The sequence below is a fragment of the Triticum dicoccoides genome, chromosome 4A (assembly GCF_002162155.2).
Source record: "Triticum dicoccoides isolate Atlit2015 ecotype Zavitan chromosome 4A, WEW_v2.0, whole genome shotgun sequence".
In the NCBI taxonomy this organism is placed as follows: Eukaryota; Viridiplantae; Streptophyta; class Magnoliopsida; order Poales; family Poaceae; genus Triticum; species Triticum dicoccoides.
In genome coordinates, this window is record NC_041386.1 from 573,308,422 (window position 1) to 573,326,595 (window position 18,174).

Sequence of the window (18,174 nt, forward strand, 5' to 3'; positions counted from 1 at the left end):
TCTGTTTTTTAGTTATAGAAATAGTTATAAAAAAGTTAGAATGTTTTCTTTTTTAGTTATAGAAATAGTTAGTTATATAGCATTGTTAGCAATGTTATAGAAAAGTTAGAATTGTTAGGAATTTTTCTGTTTTTAGTTATAGAAATAGTTATAAAAAAGTTAGAAATTTTTCTTTTTTTTAGTTATAGAAATATTAGAAATGTTATACAAATGTTAGTTATATATATAGAAATGTTATAATTTTTTTCTGTTTTTAGTTATAGAAGTATTAGAAATGTTATAGAAATGTTAGTTATATAGCATTGTTAGAAATGTTATAGGAATGTTAGTTATATAGAAATGTTAGAAATTTTAGTTATCAAAATCCAATCATTAAAAATTTGTTACTTTTTGCGGGCATATAGCTAGTATTTGTTCTCGACAATGCCCAGCCCGCATCCTCGCCGTCGACCCGTCCGCGACGACGTCCGGCTGACCCATGTCCGGGACTGGGCTCCGCCGGGCTGTCACTGGGAGGTGCTGCCTGGAGGGGCGCGCCGCTTGATGAGGAACCCAGCCCCGGTCGTCGACCCTGATCTCGTTTGGTGGCATTCGCGTGGGCCAGTTTTGGTGCGGAGGGAGCCGGCCCCGCCAGAGGTGGTACGTCGCCGTGTCAGGGAGGAGGACGAGCACGTGCATCGCTACATGGTTGCGTTAGAGGGCGGCAGGTTCTCCAATACCTGGCAGTTTCTTCAGGGATCTCACTTCAGCTATGATCCTATGAGGGTTCCTTCTCTTTGGGTGTCCACCGCCCGCGCCGCATGATCCGACGATGTATTCGAGATTATATCTATTATTCGAGACGATGTATTCGAGATTATATCTATTATTCGAGACGATGTATTCAAGATTATATCTATTATTCGAGACGACGTATTCGAGATTATATTCGATGATGCTTATTATGTACTATGATTGATTCAGTTTTTCCTTATTAATTGATTGCATCCATGCATTATAATTTGAATATATTTCTTTTGGATTAGTTAAGCAAAACCTATGGCGGACAATACCGACAGAGAGGGAGAAGAGGCCCTGTTCAATATCATACGCAATCCTCGCGGGCCAGATGATGATCAGAATGAAGAAGATTATGACGGCTCCGAATATCTAAACAACACCGGGGAGGGTGATATGATATTCGATCGCGACGACCGAATTGATGAAGTCATGAACTATGAACATGACGAAGAAAATGTTGATCTTGAAATAACAAAGACCGGCAAGGTATATATATTTATATAAGCAGGCATCTGGTGATCATCACATGTTTTAAATGACTTGAAGATATATTAACGAATCTATCTTTCTTCTTTCAGCCATCCGGATCGAGCAAATCTTCAGGCAACAGACGAAACGAGGCCCGAACAAAAAGTTGAAGGAGGGCGTAAAGTACAATATCGAGGCAATCAGACCTAATGGCGAACCATTCGCGCCTAAGAAGATTGCGGACAAGTTCGTTCGTCAGTGCGGAGTTCTTGTGAAGGACCAACTCCCGATCTCCCTTCAAGAATGGAGAGAGCCAGCAAAGCCACATCCAGGAGTTACTTTTGTCGACGACAGACAAAAACATTTGCTTTGGGAAATGCTCATGGAACATTTCACCCTACCAGATCATTTCACAGATGCAGATGTGGAGAAAGTCAAGGACGCTGCTCTTAGGAAGATGGCGGTTGCATTCAAAAACCACAAGATTCGTGAATGTGCCAAGTACGTCAACGGAGGAAGGAAGACTCCAGTATTCGAGGGAACACTAGAGAACCAAAGTGCTCATTGGGACGATTTCGTGAAATTCAAGGATTCGGAATTATCTAAGGAACAGTCGAGAATAAACAAGGCCAATGCCGCAAAAAAGGATAAGTTCCATAAGCTGGGGCCAGGTGGCTATGTGGTGGGAATGCCTAAGTGGGATAAGTCTGAGAAAGAGATGCTGGATGCAGGTGTCACTCCAGAAACATTGAGCTGGCCCCCCAGGTGCAAGACTTGGTTCTATGCGCATGGGGGGGAGTTGGACCCGAAGACAGGCAAAGTTTTGAAGAAGGCATGTCTGGACGGAGCCGAAGATAAGCTACTTGTTGCAATAGAAGAGGCTCGATCCAGGTTGTTTGAGCCCAACAGAGAGAACGACGAGCTTATGCGTGCCTTGGGAAATCCTGAACACCCGGGAAGAACACGAGGCATGGGCGCTATTCTGTGGTATGAGGGGTTTTCGGACTGGAACGCCGACTATAGAACCCGTGCGAGAAAAAAGATTGCGGAGGAGAAGAAGAGGAAGATGGAGGTGGAGCAGAGGAAGCTAGACTGTGAATGCCTTCAAGGCCTAGAATCAGCGCACGCGGACTTGGCAATCAAATTCCAACGGCAGCAGGAGCAGATCAACTCACTTAGCCAGCAAAGGGGGTCTCAACAGCTAGTGGATGATCCACCAATGGATAGCACCGTCCCATCCATGCCGAGAAGCAGCGTGGGTTCCGCCCCGGGCGACGCATTGCTGGATAGCTACCCAGTGGATGACATCATGGAGAACACTAACTGCGAGCTACACTTCAAAATGAAGAACATATCCATGAAGGTGGCGGACGCCCTTGCTTTTACAAATCCCCCCGAGGCAACCTTCCATTGCAACCCGATTCCAGCGGGCTATGCTCGTGTCTTGGTTGATGAGGTGGTGGACCAATATTCGGGGCTAGAGCTTGACATTCCTGGAGGTGATGATGAGCACACACTAGGAGAGGCCAACCATTGTATCATCCTATGGAGAAAGGATTGCATCATCTTTCGAAGGCCACTGACACCGCGTCATCCGACTCCTCGTCGCAGTCCGCCACCGAGTCAGCAGACTCCCGCTCCTCCAAGTCCACCAACGCGTCAGGCCACTCCTCCTCCAAGTCCGGCACAGCTTCAGGCCACTCCTCCTCCAAGTCCGGCAAAGCGTCAGGCCACTCCTCCTCCAAGTCCGGCACAACATCAGGCCACTCCTCCTCCAAGTCCGTGTGACGCCCGGATAATCAAGCTACAGTAACCTCTGCTAATAACGCCACGTCACCTCCGTTATTGTCGCTAATCTCGCGTTAGTTCGAAACCGATTCAAATTCAAATTCAAAATAGAGGCAAACAATAAAAGTTTTCAAATATTAAAACTAAAATGTTTGGAGTAATCCAAATATTGCATAGGTAATTGTGGCAGAGAAACCAAACTTTGATAAAGTGCTTAAAGGCTCTAAAATAAATAAAACAGTAGCTTAAACATTTAAAAAATGGCTTTCATAATTTATAGAGTATTAAACTATTTTAATTAGGTGTGGACTTTTTGTGGCAGTGGTAAAACTAGTCCCACTAATTTAGGTGCTTTTGTATATATTTTGTAAAACAAAATTAAATGAGCATAATGATAAAACAATAAAGTAAAATTACTAAAATAAAAGGAAAACAACCCCCCCTCCCGACTGGGCCTTGGCCCAGTTAGCCGTGCGGCCCAGCTAGCCAACCGGCCCAACCGCACCCCCTCCCTGGCCTACAAGGCCACCTCTCCCACACCCGTAACCCTAACCCCTGATCCCCCACTAACAGCCGCTCACCCCCACCTCGTCCTCCCCCTCCCCCGATCCAGAATTGGATCAGGGCGCTCGATGCTGCCGCCGCTCGGAGGCGCCCGAACCCCGCGCCCCTCCGCGCCTCCGTCCTTCCCCCCGCGACCATCGCGCCGGAGCCCTTTTCCCCCCTCGTCGGCGCCTCATCATCCCGGCCGCGTCCGGTGATACTCCCCGTAGCCCCGACGAGCGCGCCCGTGCGCGAGGACCGCCGCCTCCGCCCTGTAGCTTCTTCGTCTTCCTCGCGCAACGCCTGCAACACCACTGGCCGCCGCCGTCATCGCCACGCCCCGCCGAAGCTCACCACCGCCTCGCGAGCCATGGCTTCCTTCTCCTCGCCCCATGCTGAGGACGTCATCCCCGCGCTGCGTCCCCCAAGCCTTCTACTCGGCCTCGCACCTGCCGGCCCATCCGGCTGCCGGACCTCACCGGCAGGGTTCCTCCGGCCTCCCTGAGCCCTCCTCTGCAACGATGTGAGCCTTAGGCTCCCCCTGGCCTCTCCCCTCTCTTCGCCGTGCCTCGTAGACGCCCTGTCGATGAGGCCGTGCCTCTGCCACCACTCGACGCCGACGTGGTGGTCAATTCCGACCGTCCCAGCTCCTGCTAGAAGCTCCAATGTGTGTGTGGCGAGGCCCTCGTCCGATCCATGACGACCACCGCTAGAATGTTCGCCGGAGGCGAGCGCACGGTCGTCGCCGGTGCGCTCTGCCTCAACGTCGTTACCCTGCTGACGTGGAACTGTGATTAGCGCTTAATTACCATGCTAATCAACCCACTATGTCATTGACCAATGGGTCATCCCTGCTAATTCCCACTATTTAATAAACCTATTAACTAAGTAGATAATAACATGTGGACCCCCAACACCCAAATAACCCTTCACTTAAAACATGCCCCTGACAGTAGGCCCCACTACTTAATTAGATTAACTAAAACCATTTAAAAACTCTGATTAACAAAAAGGTCCACTAACATATGGGTCCCACTACTAAATAAATCTAGTTAGTAAAATAGTTTAACTAGCAGTCTATGACATGTGGCCCCCACATGTCAGTTGGACCAATCAAACCAGTCAACAAGTTGACTGTGGGCTAGGCAGTCAGCAGGGCCCACCTGTTAGTCAAATAGTCATATCCCTGTGTACACTTCTGAGTACCCGTAGCATATAGTATTTAATATAATTTCGAATTAAATTAACTATAGAATTTCAGAAAAACAATTTAGACTTAAAAAAAATCATAGAAAATAAACTATAACTCGGATGAAAAAACTTTGTACATGAAAGTTGCTCAGAACGACGAGACGAACCCGGATACGCAGCCCGTTCATCCGCCACGCATCCCTAGCATAGCGAACACGTAACTTTCCCCCTACGGTTCATCGGTCCAAAAACGCGAAACACCGGGGATATTTTCCCGAATGTTTCCCTCCTTCACCGGTATCACCTCGTACCGCGTCAGGTCACCCCTAGCACAACATAATGCCGCATCTTGCTTTTTGTTACATTGATTGCTCTGTTATTTATTGTGTCCCCCCTTCGTTACTTCTTTCCGATAGACCCCGAGACTGCCGGAGACCCCCAGTACGACTACGGTGTTGATGACCCCTCTCTCTTGCCAGAGCAACCAGGCAAGCCCCCCCCTTTGATCACCAGATATCGCCTACTCTTCTCTATACTGCTTGCATTAGATTAGTGTAGCATGTTACTGCTTTCCGTTATTCCTATCCTGATGCATAGCCTGTCCTTGCTACTACTGTTGTTACCATTACCTGCTACCCTACTGCTTAGTATAGGATGCTAGTGTTCCATCAGTGGCCCTACACTCTTGTCCGTCTGCCATGCTATACTACTAGGCCGTGATCACTTCGGGAGGTGATCACGGGCATATACTATATACTTTACACAGTTACATTACTTATGATACTGTTCGGAGATGGGGGCTGAAGGGGCAGGTGGCTCCATCCCGGTAGAGGTGGGCCTGGGTTCCCGACGGCCCCCGACTGTTACTTTGAGGCGGAGCGACAGGGCAGGTTGAGACCACCTAGGAGAGAGGTGGGCCTGGCCCTGGTCGGCGTCCGTGGTTATTTCAGAATAACACGTTCAACGAGATCTTGGTATTTGATCTGAGTCTGGCTACTGGCCTATACGCACTAACCATCTACTTGGGGACAGTTATGGGCACTCGACGTCATGGTATCAGCCGAATCCTTCGTGACGTCAGCGACTGAGTGGCGCACGCCGGATTGGACCGTAAGCCTGCTCTTGTATTAAGGGGGCTAGTTCTGCTTCCGGCCGCGTTCGCAACGTGCAGGTGTGCAAAGGGCGATGGGCCCAGACCCCTGCGCCATAGGATTTAGACCGGCGTGCTGACCTCTCTGTTGTGCCTAGGTAGGGCTGCGACGTGTTGATCTTCCGAGGCCGGGCATGACCCAGGAAAGTGTGTCCGGCCAAATGGGATCGAGCATGTTGGGTTATGTGGTGCACCCCTGCAGGGAAGTTAAACTATTCGAATAGCCGTGATCTTCGGTAACAGGACGACTTGGAGTTGTACCTTGACCTTATGACAACTAGAACCGGATACTTAATAAAACACACCCTTCCAAGTGCCAGATACAACCGGTGATCGCTCTCTCACAGGGCGACGAGGGGAGGATCATCGGTTAGGGTTATGCTATGCGATGCTACTTGGAGGACTTCAATCTACTCTCTTCTACATGTTGCAAGATGGAGGTGGCCAGAAGTGTAGTCTTCGACAGGATTAGCTATCCCCCTATTATTCTGGCTTTCTGCATTTCAGTCCACCGATATGGCCCTTTACACTTTTACCCATGCATATGTAGTGTAGCTCCTTGCTTGCGAGTACTTTGGATGAGTACTCATGGTTGCTTTCTCCCTCTTTTCCCCTATCCCTTCTACCTGGTTGTCGCAACCAGATGTTGGAGCCCAGGATCCAGACGCCACCGTCGACGACGACTCCTACTACACCGGAGGTGCCTACTACTACGTGCTGCCCGCTGACGACGACCAGGAGTAGTTAGGAGGATCCCAGGCAGGAGGCCTGCGCCTCTTTCGATCTGTATCCCAGTTTGTGCTAGCCTTCTTAAGGCAAACTTGTTTAACTTATGTCTGTACTCAGATATTGTTGCTTCCGCTGACTCGTCTATGATCGAGCTCTTGTATTCAAGCCCTCGAGGCCCCTGGCTTGTAATATGATGCTTGTATGACTTATTTTTATTTGTAGAGTTGTGTTGTGATATCTTCTCGTGGGTCCCTGATCTTGATCGTACACGTTTGCGTGTATGATTAGTGTACGGTCAAATCGGGGGCGTCACAAGTTGGTATCAGAGCCGACTGCCTGTAGGAATCCCCCTTCCACACTCCTTGGCCGAAGTTGAGTCTAGAGATTACAAAAACTTTTACTAACATGGCTGTGTGCCTTACGGGCCCACATCGCCATCTGGGTGGTATTAGACTCTTTTACTCCTCGATCCTTACTCTGGGACTCTGAACTCTCTCCTATTCGGGTTTAATGAATTTACTAAAAATCTAACTTAGGTTCTCGAAAATACTTTCTCCCGGAGAGCCCCTTCAGTCCAGATGATCGCCGGCTGCACTAGAAGATTTCGAAGATACTCTCCGATATTCTGTCGAGACCTTGTGCGTGTTGCTTTTGCAATTCCCTTCTATCGATAAACCTCTATGGATAACCACGTACACGTGCCATTCATATAATCATTCCTCATTGATCTTGTTATTACAAGATGCCCCAAAATTCTCTCTATTGTTCTGAGAATACTTTGTGCCTACTGCCTTGCATTTCTTTGCCACATGAATACCACTATGGGTAATTTCTAGCACTCATCGGATATTTGCTCATCCCCAGTTGGTTCATGTATTTCACAAAAGTCTTCAAAATATTATTTGAACTTCCGAAAATCCTGAGTAGCCTATTACTCTTGAAGTTCTTACTTGCTTGCATTATGGTTAGTCCCATAAGTATAGTAATCTTATTGGCAACCTTTGTCAATATCATTTTGAGTCCATTGATTCAATATGTTGCGAATGCTCGCAATCCTCACTCAGATCATAGAATTCATCCTTCTGGCTCAGATGTCATTTATAACGTGAGCTGGTCCTCCGCCAATCAGATTGCCATCGATTGTACCCCTAAGTCTATTCAACTTGTCCGTCCTTGATCGGAGCGTTTGCTCCTGATCCCTTGATTTGAAAATCATAATTCCTTTGTTATTTAAACGTTGAATTATTCAGATGTTCTGTAAAACGATGCATTTGCATTCTTTCTTCCTCTGATTGGGTATCGATACTCACATCAGCTCCATTGTGGATCACCATATCCACTGTTGGATTATTATCCGATGATGTCCTTCATAATTAATCACCTTGTGAGTTCTTTCTCCGATACATAATGCCTTTGGTAATTTGTATCCTCTCCTTTTGCCAACCATGCTCTGCTTTCGAGCTGGTAATATTTACTCTCAAAGCTTGCGGTATATGTTTCCACGATACCCTGACGGGTTGAACCTATGCCTTCCTTAATTTGTGTGACCTCGAAATTTATGCGGGTTATACCCTGCTGACGCTTCGTCAGATAACTTTTCAACACTACAACTTCAAAAAGGGGAGGTAAATGTAAGGTTATGCATTGAAGAAGTGGGAGTCGACCTTGAACTTTGTGTTCATGCCCATGGACACGATGTAGATCTTATCATTAAAGCTTCTCTTAAATTAATTACTCCCTTGGTATAAGTTCATATTATATCTGGGATCTGGCCTTTTGCAATCGTGGTTTCGACCATGTTCTCTTTTAGGTACCGTTTATCGTGCAAGTTTAAGCACTTGTCTTCTGCAAAGCAATACCCCAGTCCAACCTCTACTTTGATCTGTCGTTGAGTATTACCCCCTGGTATCTCGAGTATACCACGGAATACATAACTTATTATGAGTTCTTCATCAACTAATATTCTTGCCGATTCCATTTTTCCAACGGGTTCTCAGTTGTTAGAACCCCTCAAGGACACCGACAACTGAATTGACTCCGCACTACGATTCAACAACTCTTGGTAACCTTCATTACTTACGAGTCTGAACTCGATCACGTCATTCCGAGCCTACTCGGCTATATCATTATCGTGCCAAATTTTAACTGTGCTACCTGGTCCTTCTTTCCGGAGCACAATTTCGACGATGGGCTAAGCTTACGTCGATCTTCCTTGTCTTATTGTTTCACCTCAAACAACAAACTTGATTTCAAGTTTGTGTCGTACCCATGGTTCCAATAACCTTTCGCTTCATCATTCGTTTGACTTGATGTCATCGCCGACCGATTACATCTCCATGAAACCTCTCGACAGAAATTGTCATGATCATCATCAACATTTCGAGCTCCTCAAGGATATCAATTGAATTCCTGATGAGAAATACCATCCTTGCCCTCGATGATTTGTGTTATCATCGACCACTCGATTTCCTTCCGTTCAACACAAACTTGTTCGTGTTTTGTGTTATACCTTGAGATCCTTGCTATCCAGCATTTGTTCTCCTTTACCTTGGAGTATTACCATCTTTTATGTCAAGAATGTTGTGAGAATTTCACCACCTCTTAAGAATTCTTGATATAGGTGATACTTCTTGCCATATCCGTTCATTCCTTGGCCGCGAGTTCAAAAGTTCTAGCAACCCTTTTGCTTTGAAGTTAATGGTCGATATTTCATTCTTAGACCATTGGTTGTCGAATCACCATTCTAACTTTGATCATGCTACCTAAACCCATATTTCGGGTGGACCTTTCAACCAATGTTTAATTGTGTATGTTCTCCTCGAGCATATTTCACTATATCATTTGATTCGACAAATGTTATCTCCTTATCCACATAACTGTGGAGACCCATCTTTTGGGATACCATCGTTGAATTATCACTAAGTCCATCAGCCACCTCCTCATCCTCTCCTTGGCTTAAATGATGAACTCATGATTCGGAACTTGCTTCCATAGTTCATTTCCCGAGAATCTTGCAAATCATCTCGTCAATTTGTGTCTCATCTTTTCTTCTCAGGCACCCTAAGTCTGAGGTATCCTGACACCAATCAGATTTGAATCTCGGTTAGATATGATGGTTGGAACATATTTTCAAGAATTATAACATTGATCCTCATGTGACCGGTAAGGTGATGTCATGCCTAGCGCACCGGGCCGGAGGACCCATTGTTATAGTTTTCCTTTTTCGCATGGTTAATCATTCTTCCATGAGGAAATCGTAAGACTTATTCTATATGTTGTTCTTGATGAATCATTTGTGTATCCAAGTTCGATCTTTGTTTGAAGACCAAGTCAATGCTATCTCGAAGCATGTCTGTGGTACTCCGATTTTCAACAAGAACGTTTGAAGCCCAATGCTAAATGTTTCTTGCTCAGTTATCCAAACACCGCTGTATGGGTAATGTCATGAAATTTCTCTCCCCTTACCTAAAGGGTTTTCTGCTTTCTATCATGTCATGGATATCATGCTCAGCTTGTCCTTGGGAAGGATATACCCTTGAAATATGTGTTTAAACACATTTTCCTTTCCATTGTTCTATTTAATCTGATGACCACCTTTTCCTTTCCATTGGTTTGTTTAAACCCTTTCTATGGTCTATATGATCTAAGCAGTGATAGTTCCATGCTTAGGTAAGCACCTCGTTGTACCACTCTTTTAGTAAGACCCTGTTACCATTGTTGATGACATTTCGGTAACCACCGATGGACGAGAACCTTGCCTATTGGTCTGCCTCGTTCAACGAGCATGAAAATGGTTCTCTTCGTCCCTCGCCCTTGGTATCGATGTTATTGCCGACATAACTGACAGGCTACCCTATGACATGCCTTGCTATTGTGACCGTGCAAGATGTCAGCCCCTTTCTACTTTGATACACATAGTGGGCCCATAACCCACAGTTCCACAGGATCGAAACCTGACACTCCTGTACACCCCTGCTTCCAAAGTTATTCCTCCCGCGTGGCCTCGTATGTAATTCACGAGCCACCTTCCGATGAGATCATCAATACTGGTATTAGACACAACACTTAACTCCATTACTCTGAACCCCTTCACGCCCTGTTTCAGGCATTGAACGATTGCCTATGCACTTGAAACTTCTACTTTGCACCTTCTTACTTTGCTCTCGATAATTTCTTAAGTTTCAATTCGAGAGTTACTTTTCGCCACGTTCCCTAAGGATTATCTATCGGATAAGCAACCATGCAGAGTTCCATTCTTATGGTATACCCCCTTATTCTTTCGTAAGTAGAATGGAGTTTCCAAAGAGAGGATGCCAACTTCATCATGAGAACCTGAAGCAGAGGAATGAAGACATCAAGGTTATGGATCGGCCTCTTCGAGAAGAGCAACCAAGACCGAGAACACTCACTAGAAATTCGTAACCAGAACCTTCTCCCTTACTTCCCTCTTAAATCTCGGGACGAGATTTCTTGTAGTGGAGGAGAATTGTGATGCACGGATAATCAAGCTACAGTAACCTCTGCTATAACGCCACGTCACCTCCGTTATTGTCGCTAATCTCGCGTTAGTTCGAAACCGATTCAAATTCAAATTCAAAATAGAGGCGAACAATAAAAGTTTTCAAATATTAAAACTAAAATGTTTGGAGTAATCCAAATATTGCATAGGTAATTGTGGCAGAGAAACCAAACTTTGATAAAGTGCTTAAAGGCTCTAAAATAAATAAAACAGTAGCTTAAACATTTAAATAAATGGCTTTCATAATTTATAGAGTATTAAACTATTTTAATTAGGTGTGGACTTTTTGTGGCAGTGGTAAAACTAGTCCCACTAATTTAGGTGCTTTTGTATATATTTTGTAAAACAAAATTAAATGAGCATAATGATAAAACAATAAAGTAAAATTACTAAAATAAAAGGAAAACAACCCCCCCTCCCGACTGGGCCTTGGCCCAGTTAGCCGTGCGGCCCAGCTAGCCAACCGGACCAACCGCACCTCCTCCCTGGCCTACAAGGCCACCTCTCCCACACCCGTAACCCTAACCCCCGATCCCCCCACTAACAGCCGCTCACCCCCACCTCGTCCTCCCCCTCCCCTGATCCAGAATTGGATCGGGGCGCTCGACGCCGCTGCCGCTCGGAGGCGCCCGAACCCCGCGCCCCACCGCGCCTCCGTCCTTCCCCCCACGACCATCGCGTCGGAGCCCTTTTCCCCCCTCGTCGGCGCCTCATCATCCCGGCCGCGTCCGGTGCTACTCCCCGTAGCCCCGACGAGCGTGCCCGTGCGCGAGGACCGCCGCCTCCGCCCTGCAGCTTCTTCGTCTTTCTCGCGCAACGCCTGCAACACCACTGGCCGCCGCCGTCATCGCCACGCCCCACCGAAGCTCACCACCGCCTCGCGAGCCATGGCTTCCTCCTCCTCGCCCCATGCTGAGGACGTCATCCTCGCGCTGCGTCCCCCAAGCCTTCTACTCGGCCTCGCACCTGCCGGCCCATCCGGCTGCCGGACCTCGCCGGCAGGGTTCCTCCAGCCTCCCCGAGCCCTCCTCTGCAACGATGTGAGCCTTCGGCTCCCCCTGGCCTCTCCCCTCTCTTCGCCGTGCCTCGTAGACGCCCTGTCGATGAGGCCGTGCCTCTGCCACCACTCGACGCTGACGTGGTGGTCAATTTCGACCGTCCCAACTCCTGCTAGAAGCTCCAATGTGTGTGTGGCGAGGCCCTCGTCCGATCCATGACGACCACCGCTAGAATGTTCGCCGGAGGCGAGCGCACGGTCGTCGCCGGTGCGCTCTGCCTCAACGCCGTTACCCTGCTGACGTGGAACTGTGATTAGCGCTTAATTACCATGCTAATCAACCCACTATGTCATTGACCAGTGGGTCATCCCTGCTAATTCCCACTATTTAATAAACCTGTTAACTAAGTAGACAATAACATGTGGACCCCCAGCACCCAAATAACCTTTCACTTAAAACATGCCCCTGACAGTAGGCCCCACTACTTAATTAGATTAACTAAAACCGTTTAAAAACTTTGATTAACAAAAAGGTCCACTAACATATGGGTCCCACTACTAAATAAATCTAGTTAGTAAAATAGTTTAACTAGCAGTCTATGACATGTGGCCCCCACATGTCAGTTGGACCAGTCAAACCAGTCAACAAGTTGACTGTTGGCTAGGCAGTCAGTAGGGCCCACCTGTTAGTCAAATAGTCATATCCCTGTGTACACTTCTGAGTACCCGTAGCATATAGTATTTAATATAATTTCGAATTAAATTAACTATAGAATTTCAGAAAAACAATTTAGACTTAAAAAAATCATAGAAAATAAATTGTAACTCGGATGAAAAAACTTTGTACATGAAAGTTGCTCAGAACGACGAGACGAACCCGGATACGCAGCCCGTTCATCCGCCACGCATCCCTAGCATAGCGAACATGTAACTTTCCCCCTCCGGTTCATCGGTCCAAAAACGCGAAACACCGGGGATATTTTCCCGAATGTTTCCCTCCTTCACCGGTATCACCTCGTACCGCGTCAGGTCACCCCTAGCACAACATAATGCCGCATCTTGCTTTTTGTTACATTGATTGCTCTGTTATTTATTGTGTCCCCCCTCCGTTACTTCTTTCGGATAGACCCCGAGACTGCCGGAGACCCCCAGTACGACTACGGTGTTGATGACCCCTCTCTCTTGCCAGAGCAACCAGGCAAGCCCCCCCTTTGATCACCAGATATCGCCTACTCTTCTCTATACTGCTTGCATTAGAGTAGTGCAGCATGTTACTGCTTTCCGTTATTCCTATCCTGATGCATAGCCTGTCCTTGCTACTACTGTTGTTACCATTACCTGCTACCCTACTGCTTAGTATAGGATGCTAGTGTTCCATCAGTGGCCCTACACTCTTGTCTGTCTGCCATGCTATACTACTAGGCTGTGATCACTTCGGGAGGTGATCACGGGCATATACTATATACTTTACACAGTTACATTACTTATGATACTGTTCGGAGATGGGGGCTGAAGGGGCAGGTGGCTCCATCCCGGTAGAGGTGGGCCTGGGTTCCCGACGGCCCCCGACTGTTACTTTGAGGCGGAGCGACAGGGCAGGTTGAGACCACCTAGGAGAGAGGTGGGCTTGGCCCTGGTCGGCGTCCGTGGTTATTTCAGAATAACACGTTCAACGAGATCTTGGTATTTGATCTGAGTCTGGCTACTGGCCTATACGCACTAACCATCTACGCGGGGACAGTTATGGGCACTCGACGTCGTGGTAACAGCCGAAGCCTTCGTGACGTCAGCGACTGAGTGGCGCGCGCCGGATTGGACCGTAAGCCTGCTCTTGTATTAAGGGGGCTAGTTCTGCTTCCGGCCGCGTTCGCAACGTGCAGGTGTGCAAAGGGCGATGGGCCCAGACCCCTGCGCCATAGGATTTAGACCGACGTGCTGACCTCTCTGTTGTGCCTAGGTAGGGTTGCGACGTGTTGATCTTCCGAGGCCGGGCATGACCCAGGAAAGTGTGTCCAGCCAAATGGGATCGAGCGTGTTGGGTTATGTGGTGCACCCCTGCAGGGAAGTTAAACTATTCGAATAGTCGTGATCTTCGGTAACAGGACGACTTGGAGTTGTACCTTGACCTTATGGCAACTAGAACTGGATACTTAATAAAACACACCCTTCCAAGTGCCAGATACAACCGGTGATCGCTCTCTCACAGGGCGATGAGGGGAGGATCATCGGTTAGGGTTATGCTATGCGATGCTACTTGGAGGACTTCAGTCTACTCTCTTCTACATGTTGCAAGATGGAGGTGGCCAGAAGCGTAGTCTTCGACAGGATTAGCTATCCCTTTACACTTTTACCCATACATATGTAGTGTAGCTCCTTGCTTGCGAGTACTTTGGATGAGTACTCACGGTTGCTTTCTCCCTCTTTTCCCCCTATCCCTTCTACCTGGTTGTCGCAACCAGATGTTGGAGCCCAGGATCCAGACGCCACCGTCGACGACGAATCCTACTACACCGGAGGTGCCTACTACTACGTGCTGCCCACTGACGACGACCAGGAGTAGTTAGGAGGATCCCAGGCAGGAGGCCTGCGCCTCTTTCGATCTGTATCCGAGTTTGTGCTAGCCTTCTTAAGGCAAACTTGTTTAACTTATGTCTGTACTCAGATATTGTTGCTTCCGCTGACTCGTCTATGATCGAGCTCTTGTATTCGAGCCCTCGAGGCCCCTGGCTTGTAATATGATGCTTGTATGACTTATTTTTATTTGTAGAGTTGTGTTGTGATATCTTCCCGTGGGTCCCTGATCTTGATCGTACACGTTTGCGTGTATGATTAGTGTACGGTCAAATCGGGGGCGTCACAGTCCGGCATAGTTCAGGCCACTCCTCCTCCTCCAACTCAGTCACGTCAGCCGTCTTCGCCGCCTCAGCAATCACGGAACAGAGCCGCCTCAGCTATGGTGCGTAGCGGTACAAGTCGAGGTAGTACTGCAGGTACAGGCGGAGGCAAGCGATTTCAATATGGTCCAAGCCTCGCGCCTCTTCCGCAGAGGCCTTACGACAAGTCCGAGGAGGAAAACGTAGCCATATCGAAGGCCAGGTGGAAGCCCATTTTGCACTGAAACCGCCACCACCGCCAAGGGAGAAAGTGCCTGTGGAAAAGATTGACCACTTCATTCGTATGGCTAGACCACCAGCTCCCAAGCCTGTTGACACAGACTATGAGCGCCACCTCAGGAAGTTCAATCGAGCACGTCTACAGAAAGAGGCGAGCTCGAGCTCGAGAAAATCAGCTGGCAAAAGGAGTGGTAAAACCGTTCCCCAGCTGGGAGAACAGGCGACGCAATCAATCCCCCCGCTTGTTGTGCCAACAACACATGAGAGTAGGCGCGCCCAATATTATTGTGGGCAAACCGTTAACGTTCCCGGGGTGGGCGATGTGGTAATAACCGAGGAGCATATTGCGCAGGCTAAATCGGTCGGGATCACTGTTGGACAACTCCTCGATATCGAGCCCATGTCTTCGACTAGAGAGGAGGAAATAAAACGGAAATATGCCCGGGGCCAACCTTTGGTCGAGCCAGAGGAGGTCAATAAGCTCCCAACGAGAATGTATGAATTGCATCAATGGTACATGGACATTACCAAGATTTCCAATCGAGAGTCCCTCATGGTGAATGCCAACAAGGAGCATTACTACCATAAGAAAGTTGTAACCGTTGAGTCTTCAGAACTTTTTTAGCTATACAATAAAGACGCACTCGACAAATCTATCGTCAGTTGCTATTGTCTGTAAGTGATTTCTTTCTGTAATTTAAGTCTCAAGCTAGCTGATCATTTTGATCAATCATTACCTGTAATTATCCTCACTATATTCTTTTCTGTGGTATTATGCAGGATGAAGATTTATGAAATGAAAGAAGGTGGACGCTATGGCATTGGGTTCGTTGACCCAAATACCATTAATGAATACACATGGAAAATAGATCCATATCACGCAAAATGTGTAGAGGAAAGCATGCTACAGTTCTTCAAGGAACTCAAATACAATGAAGATATACTACTTCCTTACAACTTCCAGTGAGTCACACTGTCTTGTACTACAAATTCTGTTTTTCCCTACTAGCTATAGCTACATGTTTTTTCTTACATATGCTCGCTTAATTAAGACATGCAAACGTGTGTGCATGCAGATATCACTGGATCTTGTTAATCATTAAAGTTGATGAAGGAACAGTTGAAGTACTAGACTCGCTACTTAAGAAAGCAAGTGACTACACCATCATGAAGGGGATAGTCAACAGGTAATTTCAATCATTATTAACTATATCTCGGCCTATTTAATTAGTTTGTCATTTCCTGATAACAACTATTTAATAACCCATTTATTCATTTTCTTTGTCGGCGGGCAGGGCTTGGGCAAAGTTCATCAGGGTCACTCCAGGCCCATGGAAACAAAGTCTGAAATAGTATCGACCCAAGGTAAGTAATTAAGTAGGACTAGCTAGCTGCCATCTCTTTAATTATCATGCTTGATTAATTATTATCTGATCAAATTCCATTCTCGTAAAGGCCCTGAAGCAGGCACCGGGGAATGATCTATGTGCATACTACGTTTGCGAGAACATTCGCATGATGGCGTCCGAAAGGAGCAAATCTCAAAGACAGGAGTGAGTACGATATCGATTGTCAGAACACCATTCACAATTTTTACACCATTATCGATATCTAGTCACACAACTAATACACATGCATATTGATCTCCTTCTTAACAGTTCAAAGAGGTGCGGGACAAGCTCCTAGCACAGGACCGCATAGAAGCAATTCAAGAGCAAATAGCGGGATTTTTGCTCGACCAGGTCATAGATCCCAAAGGAGAATACTATTACCCGCTACCGCCCCCATGAACCACTTCCAATTGTTATCGTGCTCCGAAGGCACCAATTAGGAGAAATTGTATATATATATATATACATGTGTGTATATATGTGCGAATTAATTAATGGTGGTTGTGAGACATTCGATAATATATATATATATATATATATATATATATTATGATCGGTTCTACTAGAAATTCTATTTATATATATGCATAACATGTACAATATGTAGTATCGTAAAATACCAGCAAATGAAAAAGAATTAAATGGAAAACACACAATTAAATGAAAAAGAAATCATAAACCCAACCCCCCCCCCAACATTTTAATACCGGTTGGTGACACCAACCGGTACTAAAGGGCTCCGTGCCCCCGAAGCTGGCTCGTGCCATGTGGTTGCCCTTTAGCACCGGTTCGTGCTGAACCGGTACTAAAGGGGGGGGGGCTTTAGTGCCTACATTTTAGCACCGGTTACCAAACCGGCACTAAAGGGCCTTACGAACCGGTGCTATTGCCCGGTTCTGCACTAGTGTAAAGAGGAGATTATATACCAAGTGACAGGGCTTCATGTAGACGGGGTCGTACGAAGAAGGGGCTTCATCGTTGAGCACATAATGAAGCACCACGGACATCATCAAACCGGGTTTCGTCGTACATCCGTAGCTAACCATCACAGGCCTGAGACATGAAAAGGCGAAGTCAAAATAAGAATAGCACACGCACCACGGCAACAAACAAACAACAGAGACATGGAGAAGACATACATTCCAAAAGGATGGATCATTCGGCACCAGCTGCTCTAGAGCTTAAGCCTTTTTTTGGCGTTGGGATCCTCGCCTCCCTCCTCTGCATCAGTAACCCTTCAAAGACAACCAACAGTTCAGCACAACAAAACGGAACCGCATCAAGCCACACAACAAGCAATCCAAAATATCTGGAAAAGGGCAAGCACCTTAAAGAAGTATCTCCATCAACACTCAAGGCCTCAGAATCAGCATCCGGATCCATGACCTTATGAAAAAAACGAACAGGAACCAACATGTTAAATTAAGACAATGTATCCCGAATCATCTTGTTAGCCGTACGATAGAAGAGAGCAAGCACCTCATTAGCAGCAGGAGGTAGCAGAG